The sequence below is a fragment of the Pinus tabuliformis genome, chromosome Q, assembly GCF_031772625.1.
Source record: "Pinus tabuliformis cultivar Carrire ecotype Pingquan chromosome Q, CPIR1, whole genome shotgun sequence".
Taxonomy (NCBI): Eukaryota; Viridiplantae; Streptophyta; class Pinopsida; order Pinales; family Pinaceae; genus Pinus; species Pinus tabuliformis.
The window spans coordinates 1,288,307,791-1,288,331,974 of NC_142296.1; positions in this window are offsets into that span (position 1 = coordinate 1,288,307,791).

The window sequence follows — 24,184 nt, forward strand, 5'->3', positions numbered from 1 at the left end:
TATGATCACTCCTTTGAAGCTATACTCAGACAATAACTTGAAATACCTAATCACAACAGTCTCCACCAGTAACCATGCCCACTCTAAGGCTGGGAAATCATGTCGTGCACAAACTGCATCTAGAATGTAGGTGGACATGTAAATATTTACATGCATGCCTTCGGGTGACTCTCAAGCCTTCGTGACTTGCTCCTTCAGCTGATGAGCCAGTATGCCATACCAGTTGAATGGTCTTCCTTCTCTAGCTAGTTGGTCCAGTGCGACCACCCAACTTTGAGGGAAGGTCTCAATGCTCGCTTATCCACTCAATTGACATGCGAATATGACCAAGTATTGGTATGCCTTCCTCAATATCTTCATCTTATTGATCTGATTGGGGGTCATCCTGAAACGAGCTGGCTCCTTTACCTAATCCTTTAGAATGTCTGTGAATTGGCCTCTACTATTGGGCAAGCTGAACGGAGGAGTCATGACAGTCATGGGCTTGGTCATCTAATACATCTCATTGTAATCTCGTGCCCAGACGGTTGCAAGCTGCATCCCACTAACACTTCTCAAGTTCATCATCTCGAGGTTAGTGTGAGAGATGATCCAGTGAATCATGTCCACGCATGGGAACGCAACGTATCTTCATGCAATCTGGTACAAGCCGAACTTATGAATGTTCACGTACACCTGACAATCTTCAAGTTCATCCCCAAAAGTACCTGCGAATGTTTCATTCACCTCTTACCACTTTAGTTTGATGTCCTTGTCTAGATACAACTTTGTATCTTCATAGATCAGAAAACCAGAGGACACCTTCTCAGCTCCAGCTCCCATACCATCAGTGTCTTGAGATCATATTCTCTTGGAATCCATTGAGATGAATGGACACCTGAAAGACCTGGAAACAAGAAGCAAGCATGGCAAGAAATATGTCAGTGAAAAACAAAGAAAATCCGAGGAAGGACACAGCACATACCTAGGAAACTTATGAGAAACATTGTGCAAATTTCACTGGGAGGCTGAGTGATTGGCTGCCAAAATTGCGCAGAAGGAAGTTTGGGATATCTGGGAGGTTGGAATGGTTGCTAGATCTGTGAAATGTGCAATTCAGCTGGGAAGTTGGCTGGTGGGATTGCGCAATATGAAATCCCGACTAGGAAGGATTGTTGGCCCAGGGACAAATTTGTGCAATTTCCTAGGCCAAGCACCCACTGTCCTCCAAGAATGTGCAAAATAGTCCAAGAGGCCAGTGCTAGGCTAGAATGGACAAATCTGGAGAGGAAGGTGAACCTTCCTTCCCCAGATTGCATAATGGAGCCTTGGTGAAGGTAGAGACTGGGCCAAGGTTGGCCCGACTCGCCGATGGGAAACTAAAAGCAAGTAATTCAATGAGATGCATGGCAACACTAAGTGATAGAAGAAGTGATAAATAGTTCATGCAAAACATGAATGGAATATTCGATAAACAGATCAACAACATTCATGTGGGTGAGGTCATTCGTTGGTTGGGCGAACGTCCGTGCAAAACAATTTCATGCATGCGACAGTAGTGAGATAGAAATGAAAAATAAAAAAAAGCTAGGACAAGCTAGAATATATGTAAATGACAACATACGTTTAAATAAATCAAGAAAACAACACTCACACAAGCGGATACACAAAAAGTGACAGAAATGCTGAAAAAGACAAGTTGAGGCCACTTACCTGTGAATAGCTAAGTTGGATGTGTCGAAGAGTCTTGGATGTGTTGTGGGATGTCAAATCTCCAAGCTTGATGTGAATGAATGAGCTCTGATGCGTTGAATAAATAAGTTTGATCTCATGATGCATATGCCATAAATCTAGGAAAAAGTGACACTTGGAGGGAAACTTCGAAAGGAACTTTGCATGTAACCCCTGACTACTAAAAATAGCTCCGTGAATCATGGGATGCCTTTTGCATGTTGTCTCTTACTATTCTGGGAAGATCAAGTCATTCATGCATGCAATTCAAGTTTCCTCGCTCTCTGGTGGAACTTTTCAACCAGATTGTTCATGCATGTGAGTGCTCAACTGCTTAGGAAAAATGCGCATTCTCGGCTTGCAGCTGGGCTAACTATCCAAGGGGATGGCACAATTTCTGGGCAGAACAGCTGACTACTGCCCAGATTTTCACAAATCCTGGGCTGAAAAACCTGCTGCTGGGAAACATTGTCTAAATCCTGTTGGGAGGGTTGGCTGGTAGGATTGCACAACCCTGGAGCCCAACAGGCTGTCAGAGACGATTATGCAATTCCTGGAGGGAAGGCTGGTTTCCCTCCAGGAATGCACAATTTTTAAGGGGAAGCTCCTCAGCATGCAGTTGGACCAAGTTTGGGTAAGCAGCCTATGTGGGGAATGGATCGACTGTGATTGAATAGTTACCTTTGTGCGAGAAAAACATTGAAGCTTGAGTACATGATGAAGCAATACAAAGTGTTGTGTAAGGTTGGTATGGAGGCTCCAAAACAAGCTAAGGAAAAATTTTGGAGGGTGGTTGTAACCGCTACAACAGGACCATAAAATTCATCATGCCTAGTTTGCATGATAAATATATCATTCTAAGAAAAGAGCAGATCTTGAGGGATTCTTACTTTTTCTCTTGAAGAAAAAATAACTATAAGACAAAAAGAGGAAAGGAGGGAAGAAATGTTAAAGGTTAGGGCAACAAGGGACAAGGGAAAGAGAGCATGGGTTTATAAAGGTTCCACAAAAGTTTTCAAAACTTGGGCTCAAGTTATTATCAATTCTATTAATAGGGAAGGAGAAGAAAACATTCAGGTTCACAGCATGCAAGATAGAGAAAGCAAGGAAATACAAGATAGAGCAACAAACATAATTATTAAAGGGGTAAAAGACTATGGGAAAAATGAATGTACTCTTGGCCTTTCAAGGGACTCCTTAAAAGAAAAGTTTCTTTGGCAAGGAGAAATATGCCAAGCATGGAGGGTGCTTAATATTAACAGTGAAACAGCTAGGCCCATAAAATTCATCATGACTAGGTTGCATGATAAATATATCATTTTAAGCGAGAAGCGTCTCTTGAAGGGTTTTTTTTTTTAGAAGAAGATTTAACTGTAAGACAACAAGAGGAAAGGAGAGAGGAAATGTTAAAGGTTAGGGAAGCAAGGGATGAGGAAAAGAGAGCATGGATTTATAAAAGTAAAGTTGTGATAGCGCATTTTGGACCTCCTTCCAAAACAGAGCAGCAAGATGGTAACAAAGAAGAGTCAAAAAACTCTTTAGAAATAAATCAGGAAGCAAGGTCAGTATGGGCAAGCAAGGACAAAGACGACAATTGTGAGTCTTGCATGTCAAAAAAAATAGAAATCAAGTTATACCCAAGTTTCCTTAAGATTAGTTTGTTGGAACTACAAAGTTTACCCATGGATATGAGGACTTAGGTTAGGGCCTACTGCAGAAGATAGAGACATAATTTTCCCCGTAGAAACAAATGAGCATGAAGGGTGCAAGACACCTTTGTTTGAAGGGTACTTGAAGAAGGCAATGTGGAACAAGGAAACAGGGAATGGAAAAGGACGCATGGGTATCATGGTATTAGTGAAGGAAAAAGTAGGTTGTTTCACTGAGTTAGAAAAAGAAGACTCAAATAAACAATTCATTTGGTTTAACATATCAGAAAATGGAAATCACATCAGAATTACAGAATGCTACTTTGTGTCGCAAGTTTCAAAAATTACAAAAGTAGAGGGATTGATCACAAATATCCCTCTACACCCTTAAAAGTGGATATATTCACAGCTATGTGAAGTCCTTATAGTGGGTGATTTCAATGCTAGGACTACAAGTGGGCAAGATAGCATTCTTTGTTGTAAATAATACTGCGACCATATCTAGCTTACAGAAGAGAGTAATCATCAGTGGGAAACAATTTCAGAGGACAAGAGTTGCAATCTCTTTGATGAACAATTGCTTACTCTATGTGGGGAATTTTATTTATTCAATTGTAATGGTTTGACTAGAAGCGAAAGGTTTGGTAATTTCACTTGCAATACTTACAATAGAGCAAGTGTAGTAGATTATGTAATTTTCTCACATGGTTTGTGTTAGAAAATGGAGGAAGTATTGATTGGAGATAATCCTTGGGACTTAAAATTGGATCACAAGCTAATTTATTTAAGTTTCTCTTGGACTGGAAAGAAGAAATTAGGGTCAAAAACTCATTGTGTTCAACAAAATCTCCCAAAGGAAAGAATTCTTTTGACTCCAGAAAATTGTAGCACTTTCAAAATAACACTAGAGAGACGCTTTGAGAAGAATAAAATTCCAATTCATGACCTTCATAGTCATGAATTAATACATTTAATTCAAGGCGCACTTTTTGAGTGCAAAAGGAAAGAAATTAAGAAGCCTGAAACAAATTGTTTTTCGGTTAATGCTTGGTTTAACGAGGAATGCAAAAAGGAAAGGAGAATGTGGAAAGAGTCAAACAAGGGTAACATAAAGCTCAAAGATTACAAGAAGATATCAACAAAGAAAAAGTTTTATTTCATGGGGAAGAACTCCTTGGGAAAATAACCCCAAATTATTTTGGAAGGAGCTTCAACTGAGAAAGATGCAAACTAAAAATAGTATTACAACTTCTGAATGGTTCGATGATGCAAGACAACTTTATGAGTAGGATGCCAAGTTTGACCGTCCTCCTTTAGTCAACATTGATACTGAACTCTTCATAATGAGAAGGGTAGAGATGGGTATTAGTATGTTGGGTGTTGGAAAAGCAAAATATTTGGCTGAACTCTAAGCAGGGTATCTAAAGTGGGGCTTAAAAATTATTGCACCTCACATTACAAAAAATTTCAACAACTTCATACAACAAGGGTTCCCCGCAGATTGGACAACTAGTTTGGTAATACCTCTTTTCAAGAGTGGTGATCTCAATAATCCCTCCAATTATAGGACCATAAGGATAAACCTCTTGTTTCCAAAGCTATTAGGAAGCATGCTAGAAAATAAAATTATCAAGTGGGTAGAGGAAAGAGATAAAACGTGCTAAAGCGAAAACAGGCTTTAGACCCAAACATTCCATAGTTGATCATGGTATAACTTTAAGCCACATCATTGAAAAAGTGTGGGAGAAAAAGGAAGAATCATTTTGTTGCTTTGTTGATTTAGGAAAATCCTTTGACACAACTCCTAGGGATAAGTTGTGGCACAAAATGGAGGAACTTGGGGTTGCTAGGCATTTGAGAGCAGTTGTGCATAGGTTGTATGAAGAGGTGAAAGTCAAAATTAGAATTTCAATAGGCATCTCTGAAATTTTTAGAAGTGATATCGGGGTCAAGCAAGGTTTCCCATTATCTCCTACCCTTTTTGGTTTATATATCGGGAAGCTCGAAGAGTGGCTAAATTCGCAAGGGGGTGACAGTATCCATTTTGGAAACTTTGTTATAAGCTTCTTTTGTATGCAGATGACCTTATTTTGATTGCTAAATTTGCTCTTGGTTTACAAGAGAAATTACTTTCCCTTGAGAATTTTTGTATAAGGGTGGGGATGTAAGCCAATATTAACAAAACGAAAGTAGTTTTTTCTAACAAAAGAAAACTTAACCAGCATAAGCTCTGCTTTGAAGGAAGCACTCTAGAAGAAGTTACAGATTACAAATACCTCAGAATTGACTTCAAAGGAAATATAAGTCGGGACGGTTGTAGAAAGAAAATAACTTTGTGAGGTTGGAAATAATTTTATGCTTTTCAAAATAGGTGTAGAGAGGCAGAGTAATGGGACTCGAAAACCACTCAAACTCCTTTTAGGATTTAGTGATTCTGGTGATTCTCTATGGTTGTGAATTGTGGGCCTGTAGTACATCCGACATGCAGTGGAAACAAACTTAGAAAATTCAAAAGCACTTGATTACAAACAAATTCAAAATTAAAAGCGTAATTCCTTATGTTATATTGTTAAGTGATATATGGGTTGAGCTCCTATTGAAGCAATTGCTATGGTGCAATTCAGACAGTATTTAAAAAAAATTGAGAAAATGGAAGAGGCAAGATGGCCTAAGGTTGTATTTAATGACATATTGTGGAAAAGAAAGAAGACGTGGATATGGAAAAATATCAAATGGTTTAGTAAATGGGGTATTTTCTTGAGGATGTGTCCCACAAACAATAAACAGATAAATATTTTGTTATGGATAAGTTTGAAAAGCGTACTTGGGATAAGGATCTAGGGAGAAAGAAACATTACTATATTGAAGAGTTTAATCACAGTCATAATCATCAACAAAAAGTGTACATAAGGGCCGATATTTCTTTGAGATCCAAAATTATTATTGCTCAGTTAAGGACTAATTCTCATCAACTATGTTGTGAAAAAAGGCATTGGAAAAGGCCAAAAGAAGTGTGGGAAGAAAAAGTATGTATTTTTGTTCTCTTCTGGAAAAGTGGAAAGAGAAAAACATTTCGTTTTAGAATGTGAGGCCTTCAAAGACAACAGGGAAAGTTATGCATATATTTTGGCAGCTAACTCTTGGGATAAGCTATTCAATGAGGGATTTTTCAATAAGTTGGGAGCGTTTATTGTGAGGCTTCACAAGAATAGGGATGAATACAAGAATTAGATGGAGAAGCAATCTATCCCATAGGCTATTTTTAGCCTCTTGGAAGTTAAAATATTTTCTTCTTCTTCTAGCTATGCACCAATTGGAATTTCATTGTCTTAGTATGTGTGAGGGTTTAGATCTATGGTTATTGCTGATTAGAGATTAATCAATGGTATGATTTGGAGGGGGTTGGCTAGAGGGTAACCACCCTCCTGTCCAAGTGTTGAATGTCTCTCACTTGCTTCTTTCCCTTTGCCGAAAATCAACTTGACAAACCTCTAGTGGAATTTGTGTTTTTCTCGTCTTCGAATCACTCATCTTTGTACTGATTCACTTGTGAAAAAAGGCAATTATATGATTATTCTTCTATAATGTCCTTACCTTTGTCAAACTCAATCCTATCTCTTCCATATTTTCTAGTTTCTTCATTTCTTTCATTAACGTTTTCTTATCGTAACTCTTTGGGTTTTTGTTGTGCCCCTAGGGAGTTTTGAATACCAAGGTTGTTAAGGATGTTAAAAACCTATGTCATAGTTATTAATGACATTTCCATTCGGAAATTTGAAATATTCAATTGATCGATGAAATTGTCCAATATTCACCCACATCAGGTAAATTTCATGTTTTAATTTATTTATCTCATTCCTCTTAGTTTCATGTTAAATTTCTATGGAAAAACTAAGGGACTGGGTTCTTTTAGGTGTACTAATGGAAACCTTCCAAGGAAATAGAGCACCATCGAGGTAACCCATCTCTCAATTATTTGGTTTTTGGTTGTTCCAATCACTTTGTGTCTTAACTGAGTCTGCCCTAACAGTCTTTCATACTTTGGTTTCCTTTGACAGTTGAGACTCCTATCTGTGGTCTTAGATATTTCAATTGTAGAGCACGATGGTTTCCAGGTTCCTCTTTTAACTTCTTTCTCTGTGTTCTTCTATAGGTGTGAATGGGTATACATCTAACTAGGGTTCCATGTAAGGTTTTTGAATTTTTGTTAATGTAGCTCATCACTGAGATAGGGTTTTGGCGGCCAACCACTAGGGTTAATGGATGTCATTGTGAACTCTTTGCAATAAATATGTTAGCAATATGTAATAATGATAATAGCTAGTTATGGTCGCTTCTTCTATTCCTCCATTTTCAAGGATTATTTAAACTCCTTTCCTATACCTTTTCAGGTAATGGTTATTAGTTGTTTTCAAATTAATGGTAGTGGTTATATTGTCTCGCATTCTAGTTTTTATAGGAAATATTGTTTATATATTACAAAACCCTTTTTTGTGATGAATGTCATCTATGTGCCTTTTCTCATACTGTTGTTGTTATTTTTTAATTGTAATCTTGAATCTTTCCAAAATGTTGACAGAGTTTATAGTTCAATAAAAGTTGCATCTCATTATGGTATCTACTCGGTGGTTATCGTTTGTGTATGACAGTCATTTTGCACTATTTGTTGAGCCAAGTTTATTAAGTTACATTTCTTAATAGATGTGGTGTTGTTCTACCTTTTGAATGATGAGTACTATGTTCAATGTTCTCTAGTACTATTCATAATTTTCACTTTAAGATTTATCACTCAGTATTGAGCCCTTTTGGTTACACAAATCATTTTAATATTTTTATATTTGTGTGCTCACTCTCAAGATTTATCCTTATTTAGATTATATTTCGTTCAATATATACAATTTCCAATACTAGTATTTACTTTATATATTTCTTGTGGCAATGTCTATTTTACACTCTATTTAATCTAACACCATGGTTCTGTGTGGTTGAAGGATTGTTCCTAGTTGTTGATAAACTTGGCTTGGCCCACGAGCTAGCTCGAATCTCACACGGGATTATACCATGATTATTAATCTTTTATCTTTTCTTAAGATATTAATAACAATTTATGTTCAGGGAATGTTTCATAGTAATGTGCCATAGTTTCATTTAGAAACATTCTCACAATATAACATAATTCTAGTATTATACACATCTTACAGGGTTACAAAATAATTTATGTCATTGAAAATTTTCACAGCATGCAATAATTCTTAGTTCTGAAACATTAATCAACAGGAAACAAACATCGTTAATACTTATATGTTGTTATTTTCTTTGTTTATTCAATCTACCCACAAAATTCATAAGGGAAAGGATGCTCCAATCAAACGATGAGACTAGTCACATTTTTGTGTCTCCCCTTGAGCTAGCTTCACATCCACAATAGTTCAGAATAGTGACCTCCACAAATCCAATCCCAAAGAATATCTTATCCTAACCAAACTTGGTTTAGGGTTCTCAAATTTAGCACACATTCTTGAGTTGGAATTCCACTAGACAACTAGCTCAAGAATTCTTCACGTCAACAGTTTCCTACCAAAATATTTCCAATTTTTCAGTATTTCTCCTCCAGGTTGGCTCAGGTTCCTTTCTTACCCTCTTGGCTTCCTTTTTCCTTTTGGGAAGTTTTTATTCCCAAGGAGGAGTTTGGTCAAGTAACTAGATTACCCATAATTGTTTCCAACTACCTAGAATGTGAACTTTCTTAGCATTACTTCCCTATCTGAATTATGGATAATTGCATAAAGCATCTATGCATTTAATATATTAAATCAACGTTTTCCTTTAATAACTATTCGACCTTCAAAGCCCCAAGGGATAGCTCAAATGGTCGAGTTCCCGTTGCTAAGCACTTTTCGAGTTGGGAGGTCACGGGGTCAAATCTCCTCGACGCCCTCGAGGTTAGGCCTGATATGGCCGACCGGCAGATCCCTTCAGGTGGAACTGCCCCGCTTCTCTATGTGGACGTAGCGGCCACTCATTGAGTGCCCGTGAACCACATTGAAAAAAAAAAAAAAAACTATTCGACCTTCACCTGGCCCATAAAATAAAATATTTTATTTCTTACTTGTAGTAAATAAGTTTTTACAAGTTTTACCAAGGGATATTACATCTCCCCCCCTTGAGCAAAACATTGTCCTCCCTCTTGAGCGAAACACCATCCTTAGTGTTTTCTAGCCTCTCGAATAGGCTGGGATATGCTTCACGGATAAAATTCTCATCCTCCCAAGTATCCTCTTCCGGTCTAAAGTACTTTGACCTAAGTGATAACCTGCTTTCATAACATTATTTATCTTCATTTGAGAATATTTTCTTTAGATATTAAATTAATTCCAATGAACTTTTGTAAGCTTAGATTAATATGCACTAAATCAAACAAAACTCCAAATATCTACTTGAATAAACATATATATGGCATAATCATATGAACCAATTTTCACTATCTCAAATTAAATATTACAAATTTCACTCTCCCTAGTATTAACCAATTTTTCTACCAATTTTATCATACCTTCATTTCTTATACTATCCTATGGTATATAGTAAATATTTGGGTCATGTAGTAGTATATGTTTATTCTATCTATGATCTTACACTTCCATGATTTTTATTGAGCTTTATAGCATGTTAGGCTTACTCCTCATACAAGCTCAATGATTCATATTATACCAAACCTATGTATTACCTATCTAACTATGAAAACAAGGGAGACAACAAATAATAGACATGTACACCTTCAAATCACCATACCATATTTGTATGATAGTTTAATGCAACTAACATATTCTAAATTCCATATGCAAGAAAACATGCATTTTTCATTTCTAAATTTACTAGTGAAAATTTAGAGAGCAAATGAATAATAATCCTAGGAATTAGAGGAAAACCTTATTTGTAATTTCAAAATAGAAACTAAATTTGAAATGAGCCTTTTCAACCCAATTATAGGTGCAACTGCACCAACTCTCTCTACAATTGGTCACCCTTTACCCTAGATATAATACTGCAAGGGGATGTTATCAACTCAAAGAAAATTAGGATTCGAGAATCCCCTTCACAAGAACATAAAATAAGAGAAATTCTCTATTTTTTAGCCTAGAGTCTCCACAAATTTTATATGTTCAGCTAGTCAACATAGCAATACAAAAATACCCCCCCTTCTCTTTGTTTCCTTGGTGATTTCCATGCCAATTTCTATCATATTGGCCCAGCATGCATCAATTCATCACCCATACTACTCAGTTAAGTTATAGAGCTCTTTATTGAGTAATGGCCATGTAAAATTTATTTGTAGAGATACCAAAACACACCAAAAATGTTTCGATCCATAATTGGTATAGTTTTGGGAGCCATTCTAGAGCCCAAAACTTTGTATATGTACTCAAAATAGGCCAACAAGAATTCCAATAAAAAATGAAAACTCTATACTCATGAATTCACCCCTATAGAACCTATGTGTCTCTTATATCTCTAGTTATGGTCTAAATTAACTATTGGATTCTTTATCCACATGCTTTTCCCATTTTCCCACACCATTTGTGGGTAAGTCCTCGAATTTCAGGATGGGTATTTTTCTATGCTACCCAACGAATTATGATAGTAGTCCTCAACCACTACTAAACTTCCATAAATGTGGTAGGTGGTTGCTTCATCTACCCACTTCCTTATTCAATGAAATATGGGATGGTGGGAAAAAAAGGTAATAAAATTTAAAATTCAAAATTTGGCATAGATCATTGGATGAGCCTTTTTTTGTAGATAGAAGCCACAATCAATTTCCTATAATCCCATCACTAGTTACCACTTGGGATATCATAGTTTGTACCAGTGCTCACATTCCTAGTCATTTTCTCAGCATTTTTAATTATAAAAGAAATATTTACATGCTAATCCTTTTTAATTTCCCAATTTGGTTTGTTATAAAGATAGTAAATTCCAATACAAGAAATATAATACCATTAACATAGTTAAATATAATTGATTGAAATTTTAACATAGGGATCAATATAGGGATATTACAACCATTAGGTGGCTTTAAATAGTAGGTATATATCCTAAGGAAGGGGAAATAATGTAGAGAAGAAATCCATCCATTGGGTCCTAAAGAAAGCTTTGAGGCATCTAGAACGTGGACTACTTTAGATGCCTCAACTATTTCTTTAGGACCTAAGGCATGGCTTTCTTCCCTAGATCATGTATAGGGGCCTAAGAAACATACCCACTACTCAAAACCATTTAGTGGCACTGACATCCCTAATCATAGGCCATAAATATCCTCAAGAGGCCATGTATGGTTGTTTGAGGCATTTTTCTTGGCCCTAGAAGATAAAAACTTCCCTTATGGACTAAGGTTAAATTTTCTTCCCATGACTATTTTTTAGGCTTGAAGACCCATGTTTGAGGTGATGTTATTGACCCCCAAAATCTAAAATATTTCTTAAAGGCCTATGGTTATGGTTTTCTCCCCCAACTGGTCTCAATGCCTACTAAAAACTAGCCTTGTAACACTAACATCCTAATTCATAGACCAATAAAATAATTAGGTGGTCATGTTTCAGCGTTCAAGACATCTTTATTGGTCATAAATGGATATAAGCCTCCTTTATAGCCTAAGATTTTTGTTCCCCCCCTAATAAAGTATAATTCCCTCAGTCAATGTTTGAGTTGACATTATTGGCCCCAAATTTATAAATTATTTCTTTATTACCTAAGGCTATAATTTCCTACCCGACCTTGTTTAAGGAATTATGATCTAAATATAGTCATATAAATTATCTAATAGAGACAAAATCCCCTATTAAAGTCCAAATATCTTGTAGAAAGGTCCTCTATGGTAGTTCAAGTCCTTTTTCATGTCCCTTCAACCTTATAATATACCTTTATATCTTAAGGCCTAACCTTCCTCCTCTAACCACGATTAAGACTAACATTGGTTGCTCAAATATTTCTTTAGGACCTAATGCATGGCCTTCTTCCTTGGATAATTTATAGGATCCTAGGATACATACTTTTTACAAAACAACATTTAGTGGTATTAACATCTCAAGAAGGCCATATGTGGTTGTTTAAGGAATCCTTCTTGCCCCTGGAAGGATAGAATCTCCCTCTATAGCCTAAGGTTTAGGTTTCCTCCCGTGGCCATGTCTAGGGCCCCTAAGACAATGTTTGAGATGAAATTACTATCCTTAGATTCCTCCCTAACCATGGTTAAGGTTGCTTTGGATGCCTCAAATATTTAAGGCATATAAATAATTCTCTAGATGCCTCATGTATTTCTTTACCATGCAATTCATTTCCTTCTTAATTATATCATTTCTAGGGTCCTATGATACATAACTATTACTGAAAACAACCTAGTGGCACTAAAATCCATAATCATAGTCGAAGGACACTCGTAGGAGTCCATGTGTTGTTGTTCAATGCATATTTATTGGCCCTGGATGGATAGAATCTTCCATTACAACCTAGGGATCATGTTCAACAACCATGTTTGAGGTGATATTATTAACTACAAATTCATAAAATCTTTGTTTAGGGCCAAGGCTATGGTTTCCTCCTATAACCATATTTAAGGCATCATGGCCTAAATCTAGCTACAAACCTTCCAATAGATTCCACATCCCCACTTAAATGCCAATTATCATATGAAATGGTACTATATGGTGGTTAAAGTCTTCATTCATGTATCTCCAACTTAGAAGCTACCTTTAGGGCTTGATGCCTAAGTTTCCTCCTTTAACCATGGTCAAGGAAATGTAACTCATATCTAGAGATAAAAACCTTCTAATCCTACTAATATCCCAAATAAGACGTATTTCATATTCTCAAGACATTACATGTGATAGTTTAACACATTGTTCTTGGAGTTGGATGCTTTGAAGGTTACTTTAGTTCCTAAGGCTCAATTTTCATCCCTTAATCATGTATGTTTTCCCATGACCTATTATTGGTTATCATGGGGAAACATACATGATAATGAACAGGTACTCCCTACCCAAGTTAGATGATTTTTGGGAGTAACTGCAGCAAGAAAAATACTTCACAACATTTGAATTAAAGTCGGGAAATAACCAAGTTCAATTCGAATAAGAAGATACCTAAAAAACTACTTTTAATACCAAATAAGGTTTGTATGAGTGGTTAGTTGTGTCATTTGTCCTATAAGATGCACCAAATACATTCATGAGATTAATGATGATATATTGTTCTTTTTTATAGATTCATTTGTGATTCTTTTTTGGATGATATACTAGTATATTGTTCTACATACGAGGAGTACATCTCACATTTGATGTAGGTTCTAAAGACATTGAAGAAGCAATAACTGCTAGAAAGTATGAATAAGTGTGAGTTGTCACAACATTCTTTGGTGTATTTAGGATATTTGATAGGTGGATAAGAGCTAAATATAGATCCTACCAAGATGGAGGACATCACGAAGTGGTTGGTGCATACTAATTTTTTTGAGGTTAGGGGTTTTTTTTTGTTAGAATAATACTTGAGGAAATGCATAACCTCATTTTTAATATTAGTAGAAATGCTCCTTGCCACCATAATCAGTGTTAAGAGTTTCCAATGGGGAAGGGTTAGTAGAAGGTATTTGAAGATTTAAAGAAGAAAATTAGTCAATCATTAGTTCTTGCATTATTAAAATTTCATAAGCTCTTCGAACTGGAGATAGACACAAGTGGGTATGTTATGGGAGTGGTCTTAATGCATGGACAAAGGCTTATATCATAAAATTCTAAATTGTTTCATGGCGTATTTCTTGACCACCCCACCTACAATAAGTAGATTTATGCTTTGTTCCAAACTATGAAAAAGTGGAAACACTATTTAATGGGAAAGGAGATAGTAATCCACACATATCACCATCCATCACAACACTTGTAGACAAAGAGTAAGTTACAATAGATGAAGCGTTACAAGTGGATGGGGTTTCTACAAGATTTTCATTTAATTAACAAGTACAAGAAGGGAAATGCAAACAAGTAGGATAGCATGCTTTTAAGGCCACCCACATCAATGACCACAACTTTGGGAACTCTAATGGACATGAATCCTTCCACCCATGATGCATACAGAGGTATACTTAAAGGATGAGGACTTCAAGGAGTTCTTTCGGTAATTGGAAAATCAAAGTCATATGCACAATGGAAACAAAAATTTACTATCATCTCCATAATGGGTTACTCTACATGTTGGACAAGTTATGTGTTCTTAAAAGTGAGCAACTGCAGATAATGAGAGAGGCTTAAACCTCTAAGGTTGCAAGGTATTTTTTTGTATGAAAGACAGTATCCAACTTACAAAGGTATGTGTACTAGCCTAGGATGCAAGTAGATGTAGCTATGTTCATAATAATTTATATGCATTGATGTACCAACAAGCTCAGTAGTAAGAAATATCATGTATACAATCCCTTACATATACCCACTCATTGTTGGGAAACCATTTCCATGGACTTTGTGGGAGATTTATCAAAAAACGGAAAGGACATAACTACATGTTCATGGTTTTTGAGAACTTTAGAAATATGTGCATTCTAATGCCCTAATAAACCATCAATGAGAAAGAAGTAGAGAACTTGTTTTGTGGTTGGTTTTAGGTACACTTTAGGATACCAAGGAGCCTTGTTTTAGATAGAGACACAAAATCTCTTTATGAATTTTGGACCATATTTAGTTGGACATGAAGGTTGAGAGATCTATATAATTCAACCCATAAATATATGGGAAAAGAGAAGCAGTTAATAAGACTTTCATGTGGCATTTGAGGGGTTACAATTAGAAGAATTTGAATTTTTGGGATGACAATATAATATATATTCAATACTCTTATAATATATCAATCCAAATTTCTACTAGTAAGTCCCCATTTCAAAATTATTTTATATATTTTCCACCTTCATCTTTCGATATTGCATATGGACAACTAGGAGGAGAGAGGGAGGATATCACAGGATATGGCCTTAAGGGTAGAAAAATTTGTTGAGAAAATTAGACAGAACCATCTATAGGTACAAGATACACTACATAAGTTACATAAAAAAATACAAGGTTAGACATGATCAACTTGGAACGAAGAAGTCATTCATAGTGGGAGACAATGTTATATGGTTATAGTTAAACAAGGAGAGGTTAAAGGGTCCTAGTAAGAAAACAAATGCTCTACAATATGGTCCCTTTGAGATACTAAAGTATGTGGGATATAATTACTATAGACTTTTTCTATCCCAATACATGCACATTTACTTCATACTAAATGTGGAAAATATAAAACACTATGATCCTTCCATGTTAGATCATGAAGAGAAGCAAGTACTGTCTTTTGTAGAGGATTTAACACTAGACACTCAGTAGAGTTGAAAGAGGACACAATTTTGTAAAATAGGCATTAAAATTTAATACAGTGGAAGCATTATATTTAGATGATCTATAAACTATCATGGATATTCCATTGGATGGTTTTCCACAGAAAATATAATAAATTATACTTAAAAATCCAAAATCTACACTATGAGGGTTTATTTCTCTTTAGAGTTCTGAATTTATAAATTATTACTTATTGTGTATTCAATAAAATTATAATTATATATAAAATAGAGAATAGTGAAATTAAAACTCAAAAACCACAATTGACACAAGATATATCTAGGGAAATCCGTTTGGGAGAAAACCTAGCTAAAAGGTGAGCTTGCTCTACTCTTTTTCTCTGAATAGAAAATGGTTGTAATTGAAAATAAGTAAGGAATATTGTATGTGGGATACTAAAAAGTATAAATCCTTTGTGTTTACTCTCTCCCTATCCCTTTTGGATATTTTTCTTGTCTATGGAACAAAATGCCCTAAAAAGGAATGAAACCCCTTTTCCTCCCAGTGGCCCAGTTATAACACAACTCGATAGCCTATTAGTGGTTAAGTTTGACTCCTTCAACTCTTAACTAGAGTTATGATATGGAGTATTATAGATCCTTCTTCACCATGATCAAGTAGTTAGCCTATTTTCCATGAATAATGGGGATTGATATGACATTTTCTCGAATTATGGTGACCAAAATAGGAAGGTCAACTTTTGAGTGGTAAAAATTCTTCATACATACTCTAATTGAGGTGATTGTTACACCATTCAAAAGACATATATGTGTAGAATAATAATAATTTGTTCTTTTCGAAATAGAAAAAAAATACCCCCAAAAAATGAGATTCGATGCCTCAAAATTCTCTTGGAAAGTTTTAGACCCCATTATGCCAAATTGAAACTCGTCGATAAAAATGATTCCATGAATTGATTCCTCCAACACAAATTTCCTCACCTCATTCGATGAAATTTTGTGGTAATTAAAAGCCTCAGAATATGGGGAAGTATGATCTAGACTAGATCATTATATTATTCGACATCCATATTGATGGTTTTAGAGTAGAAAATTTGGAGGAATCAACTCACAAAACCATTTTTACTAGCATGTCCTAGCCTAGAAAATTGGTGTTTTAAACTTTTCAAAGGAATTTTGATGAAAGTCCTGCTGATTTTTGGGGTCCAAAAAATCTCACTTATTTCAATCCCATTGGAATTATTCTGCATGCATATGCCTTTCCAATGTCACAAGAAAGACCTCAAATGAAGTCAGTATGCAAAATTTATACTACCCAAATGTTGATCTTCATATTTTTACCACCATTATTCAATAGGATGTCACATTAGCCCCATTACTCATGTAAAAGGGGCTATCCACATCAACATGATGAATAATATCTAGAAGGTTCAATGTAGTAACTCTATCTAAGAGCTAAAAGATTCAAACTTAATCACTAATTGGCTATTGGGAATTGTTATACATAGGAGAAGGGTTTCTATTCTATTTTAGTGCATTTTATAAAATAGATGAGTAGAGTAGCTAAGAGTAAAATGATAAAGGGAAGAACATAGAGAGTTTGTCTTTTGTAGTAACCCATTGGCCATAGGTATCACTCCTTTGTATTTGCATCATTTTCATTAAGAGAAAGAAAGCAAAGTGGTCTCACCTTCCAGCTAGGTTTTCTCTTGAAAGAGTTTCCCAAGTCATATCTTGTGTTATTGTGGTTTTGTGAGTGATTATTCTATTTTTTTACTATTTTCTATAATTTTATATTTTGCATGCATAAACAGAAATAATAATTTGATAAATCTAAGAATCTACAGAAATTAACCCTCATAGTATAGATTTTGTATTTTCAATATATTTTATCACATATATTATGAAGAAATGTATAGTGGAATATCCATGGTAGTTTATAGATGAAATGTAGTTGGATTAGCTTCCAGTATCAAAATATGATTTAATGATGGTAGGATTCATCCTCCTAGACATAGTAAAAGATGATAAATGTATTAATAGTTTATTAACATAAAGATGAAAATATATTAATTAGTTTATAGAGAAATGGTTAGATCTTTGGGTTTTTGATCCCCATGTATTCTAGATGATATCAAACACTAATTGGATATATGAGATGATTAATTGTATTCATCTTTCTTTTTGTCTTTCGTGCATATTTATTATTTATTTCAAATGTTGCACTTATTAGGTGTGTTCGATTTATTATATTTCGTAAAATTATGATGGATTCATATTCCCATTTTTATATATAATATATATGCCAAAATCATCATTGAATTCCAAGAGACTCACTCTATTACGGTTAATTAAGTTCTGTTGTGGATTGGACCATATTAGCTCAACAACATTGGACTTGCTACAATTCTTGGTTTCCTCTAATATTGATCATTTTTAGCAAGGTTACATATCAAATTATGTCTCTAATGAAAAACTTGGTTTTTTAATATGTGATACAAAAGTTAATATAATCACATCTTTGAGATTTCTATAAAGTGAGATGCCTAGTTAGATTTGTCCATTTAGAGGTCATACCTTTTATCATTCTTCATTAAACTCTATAATCCAAACAATAAGCATCGGTCATGAAAAGTTTCAACCATAATATTTAATATTAATATTTTTTTAGTATTTTTATTAAAATATTATAATTTTTCACTATTTTGGCCTCATCAAACTTGTACTAAGTAATCCCCACTTAAGCTAGTAAAAAACCAATCCAACGAATAGAGTTATGATCACTAAAGTGATAGTGGTGAGCGCGTTTATGTATCACAAGAGTTACCTTAATTGGCATTACTAAGTATTCCCCACTTAAGCTAGTAAAAAACCAATCCAAGGCATAAAGTTACTATCACTAAAGTAATAGTGGTCGGCACGTTTATGTATCACATGAGTTACCTTAATTGGCATTATCACAAGAGTGTGCCAAGAGTGTCCCTAATTGGCATTAGGGCCATAATACTCCATAATATGATTTAGGTGACAACAATTCCTTAGTCAAGTTTGAGTGGGATTGGAATGAGTGTTTATGTCATCAATATATATCTCTCTCTCCATGTTGGAGCACTATATCTCTCATGTTGGAGCACTACCTTGTTAAGTGACCATCTAACTTAAGCCATTGGAATGAGTGTTTATGTCATCAATATATATCTCTCTCTCCATGTTGGAGCACTATATCTCTCATGTTGGAACACTACCTTGTTAAGTGACCATCTAACTTAAGCCATTGAGCTACAATAGGCTTGGATACCAACTAAAGTCAAAATTATATATTTGATAATGAAAAAAATGATGTTGCATTTAATTTATTATTTCCCTCACAAATATTTTCTGTATAATGAAACACTCAATTGTACTAGCATGTGATTGCATAGCAGGATGCAAACCTTGTGAAAATAAGGAATAGAAATAGATAATATATTTACCCACCTTGTGAAAATAAAGAATAGAAATAGATAATATATTTACCCACCTTGTGAAAATAAGGAATAGAAATAGATAATATATTTACCCACTTTTGGACTTCTAAAGTGAGATCCCTCCCTTTTACATAAATATTGAGCAATTTAACTTGTCATACACCACTTCAGCAAGTTATAGTATGCATGATAATATGCTCCATTATCAAGGTGATTGATAAGTATGATAGCTCAAGTCCACCCAAAAATGGCAAGTAGTTCTTGGCGTTAACCTTACCAATATTTAAAGTGTCTAAACCCATGATGACTTATAATGATATATTTGTGTGTATGACATTTTAATGCGAATATTTCACCAACTAGTTGGAAATTTTCTTGAGTTGTCAGGGCCATCATACTTTTAACATTATCAAATTCGCATAATTACTTTTAAAATTTTCATAAATTTATTTCATTTATTATTATATTTTTACACTATCAAATTCACATAATTACTTTTTTAATTTCCATAAATTTATTTCATTTATTATTATATTTTAAAAATATATATATTTTAAATTTTTAAAAGATGTTTTTTATAATTGAGAATTTTTTATCATATTAATCTATATTTTTTCCTTTCGTAATTTCATGTAAGGTTAATCCGAGATGTATCCAACTTAATAAATTTATTACTTTGTAAGTTCATATGACCTTAATTGGAGATGTATCCACTATTGAATTTATAAGTTGAAAAAAAATATATATCTATATATTTAGGAAATGAGAACGCACACTAGTCACTCGGAAAGAGAATTATGATGCATTATATGTGTTGTACAAATGAATTTGAATCTCATTAGAACCAAAGAAATAAAAGCTGGTCTTTTATGGGATTTGATGGATTTTGCAAACCTAAGAGGCCATGAAATAACTATATTGTAAAACTTTGATCAGCGTAACTATAATAAAAACCCAAATATATGCCATTTACATCGTCCAATTGGCCCAAAGGAAAAATTCGCTGGATACAATGTAGACATCGTACCATTTATTTGTAAAGATTGCATAAAGCCATATAATCAGTTAACTGTAATGTACATACCATTTATTTCTAAGACTTCTTTAAGCTCTATAATCAGTTAACTGTAACATATATCAAGACCAACGTTTGTTCTTCATGTATACTACAGCCCGCCATATTATTTAGCTATAACAGGACGGCATCATGATTGATTGATTCAATACCTGACATTTTTAGAGGGTACAGGAAATCTGAGCAGTTAAGAATCACATTCTTGTGGGCAAACTCCAAAAAGAAGTAAAATTAGCACACGCAAAACTTACTGATTTTATTTCTAGTATATGTCTGCATCAATGGATGTCAACTTTGAGCTAGGGTTGGCTATATTAAGTAAGTAATGCCTTCAGTTATCACTACCGGCCACTGCAGAGTTCACGTTGGATGTGAGGAATTTTTGTTATAATTTTCTGAAAGAATGAGCGTCTTTACTCGAATTCATGCACTTGTATTGTTCTTATTGTTGCTTGATGGTCTAATTCTGAGCATAGGAGATGAAGACCTGGAGTCCAGCGATTACTCGCATTCAAACTTTCTGAAAGCGGTTAGCGGCTACAACGTTAGCCGTGGGAGGAGAAAGTTTAGGTGGTGTATCAATAATCATGGCGCCTGCTCACGTTTTGGCAGTGGCGAATGGAAATGCTGCTTTAATCTCTTCTGTAAAAATTTGTCCGCTGATATTTTGAACTGTGGAATGTGCGGCCACGTCTGTAGATTTGGGTGGAGCTGCTGCGGAGGTGTGTGTGTAGACCTCTTCAATGATAAAAATAACTGCGGAAGGTGTTCCCAACGTTGCGCGCCTGGTGAATCTTGTAGATTTGGTTTGTGTGGATATGCTGGTGGCTATCGCTATGATAAACACCCACAAGAAGAAGCAGACCCTAATCAATGAAAGATATTTGGAAGAGTTGCTTAGAATGGTTCTCTTCACAAATCTCTATGAATAAAGAATAGATAGTTTAATCTCTGAGAATAAAGGAGATAATTTATATGTGTAAGGTCATTTCTCATATCAAATCTCTATACTAGACCAGATGGGTGGATGAACCAATTATAGTTCAATCTAATATGTATGGCAATAAGCATGTATGCACGTCCTTTAAGCAGTGTGACCCAGCTCTAGCAATAGACATGATCATATTTATGGTAACTGGTTCTTTCAAATAAATAAATAATCAAAGCTCCTTTTATGTGAAGTATAGGGCAGGGAGAAAACAATGATTTTCAAACTCTACATCCCAAATTAAGTCAAATGATTATTTTTGTGGATTAAAATTTAAGTTAGGAATTATTTATAATCCGAAAAAAATGATAATATGAATGGCTTGTAAAATGAACATATATTAAAATACTTATACCTAACTAATATTTAAAAAATTATAAAAATAACTAAATAATAACTTTATTATTATTATTATAAAAAAATAACATATTATCATTATTATTAAAAAATTAACATAAGAGTTATATATATATATATATATATATAACCATTCTAGATTCATTTTAATTAACTCTGGATCTACCGAGCACTAAGAAGGATCAAATCTCTTGAGATGCAAATCTTTTTTAGAGTGAAAAGAGATTTGATCCCTCTGAGCTCTTGGTAGATTCTGGTTAAGGTGGATCTAAGTTGGTATAATATCTGTGTACTTGACATTGAAACATTTTATATATAATTCATGTTCTCCATGTTAAATTGTTAAAATATGTCACCTCATATTTCTCCCCGTATGCATACATTTAATTATTTTTATTGTTAATATTTTCTAAAATATCACATATCAAATTCATATTAAGCATTGAAAGAATTGCAAATCTCCCTCGAACATTAAATTAGAAAGCAACTATTAATGGAATAAGAATTCTCTCAATTTTTCTCTCTATATGTTTCATGTTAAAATATTTTACTGAACCGGGGTATTGAAATATTTTATTTAGAACCCACCTTGAATTTTTCTTATTTAATATGGACATTGAAATATTTTACTTATGTTTGACGGTATGTTCTTAATATAATTTTTTTTAAATATCACATATAAACTAAACGTAGAATTAACTATACATCCTCAAAAATGATATTTCATGTCGTCTTTCATGTTAAGTAGTGAAGAAAACTAACAACATCTCTTTAGTACTAGTCTATGGAGCTGTGATGACCCCTAGTAACTTTTGATATTTGAGTTATTAGTTACTGTAGTTAAGTAAATATGGTTTTGGAAGTTGGGTAACTTTTAGGATTTGAGTTATTAGTCACTGTAGTTAAGTAAATATGGTTTTGGAAGTTTCGGGCCCACATGGCTTTACAAGAATAAGTATATAAAGAATATATGTTTTGATTTTGTTTTCATAATGTAACATTTTATTTGTGGACTATGGTTGAGAAGCCATGAGTAAGCGTACCCCACGTTGAGGGTGAGATAGTTACCTACCCAAACTCTTTCTTAGAAATAAAAACCTCAAAAAAAGGGCCAAGAGGGTATGAAGAACATGAGGCAAGAGATGAAAGAGGGTGCAGAAAGAGAGTGACCAGATAGCTTGGAAGGAAGTTTAAAAAGACTTGTCCAGAGAAGCTCCCTTGGGGACAACTAGCTCGGGGGGTGCAGTGGAAGATTGACCTCATGGTTGGGAGGAGTATTGCTCATCCTGGTGACTTGCGGTTCACTGGAAAGAAAGACTCGGATAAGTTTTGACTCTGTTAAAATGTTATGTCGTGATAAACAAGAGATTTAAGTTTGTTGTTTGATTCAAAATAAATGCAAGTGTATTCATTTAAATGATGCCTTATGTTTTTTTAATTCAAGTTAAATGAAAATGTAATTATCAAAATTATGCATGCAACGATAGAGTCATTTCAACAGTAAATTAGTTTCATCCAATGATAACTAGAAACATAACAGAAAAATAGAGGAAATGAACTGTAGGAGGCAGTTGTTGCTGCAAGAACATGAAATTGTTGTGAGGTTTAGTGACCGGGTAGTTAAAAGTTGAATTTGCACTGAACTTGTGATATCACAGCCTACAGAGGAAGGATTAGTTCCAGAGGCACCAAAGGGGACTAGTAGACTAGAAGAGTCCCTTCACTGCTTAGCTCAAAAATCTAAATAACTAGCTCTACAAATCAATAAATATTTTCATTATAAACCCCAATGCATGATACATAGAAAGTATGCCAAAATTACAAAGAGAAGGAAGAAAGGAGAACTTAAATATAACATTGCGGCTAACTGAGTAAAAATTAAGGTTGTTCCAAACTAATATCTAACGACGGTATCAAAAATAAAACACTTATTGTACAAAGAATAATTATAAATTAACAATATTGAAATGAGTCCTTGTTGCTCAGAGCAAAATTATAAATTAATAGTATTGCAATACACCCTTATCGTCTAGAGTGCAACTACAATTAAACAGTGTTGAAAACCCTCATGGTATAATTTATATAAAATTTATACAGAGACAAAAAAGGGTCCTACAATAACGATTTTATACAAGATAAAAAAAGGAGGAGCTTTCACCCTGTAGCCATATAATTTAAAATAGAAAACTTAAAAAAGTAACCCTTGATACAGTTGAATCATGACAAATTCATGAAAATATAGGGTTCACTTAGTTTTTCAAAGAAACCCAACCTAAGCATTAACCCATGTGCTCACTCCAGTGAAAGAGCCAATCCTTTTAAGCATAAAAGTAAGTACTATGAAAACGAAAGAAAAGATACAGGGATTTTGTTCTTGACTGAGGGATCCTTGACGAAACACACCCGGAGGAAGAGGGAAGTTGGTTGTTAGACTAAATCGACCCACAGTAAATAACAACCAGGTCCAAGTTCGAACATACCTGCAACACAAACTCTGCAAAGGTCAAAGGAAAACTCCCTGCAATGACTTGGAATAAAAATCCAAATAAAACTAACGTTCTG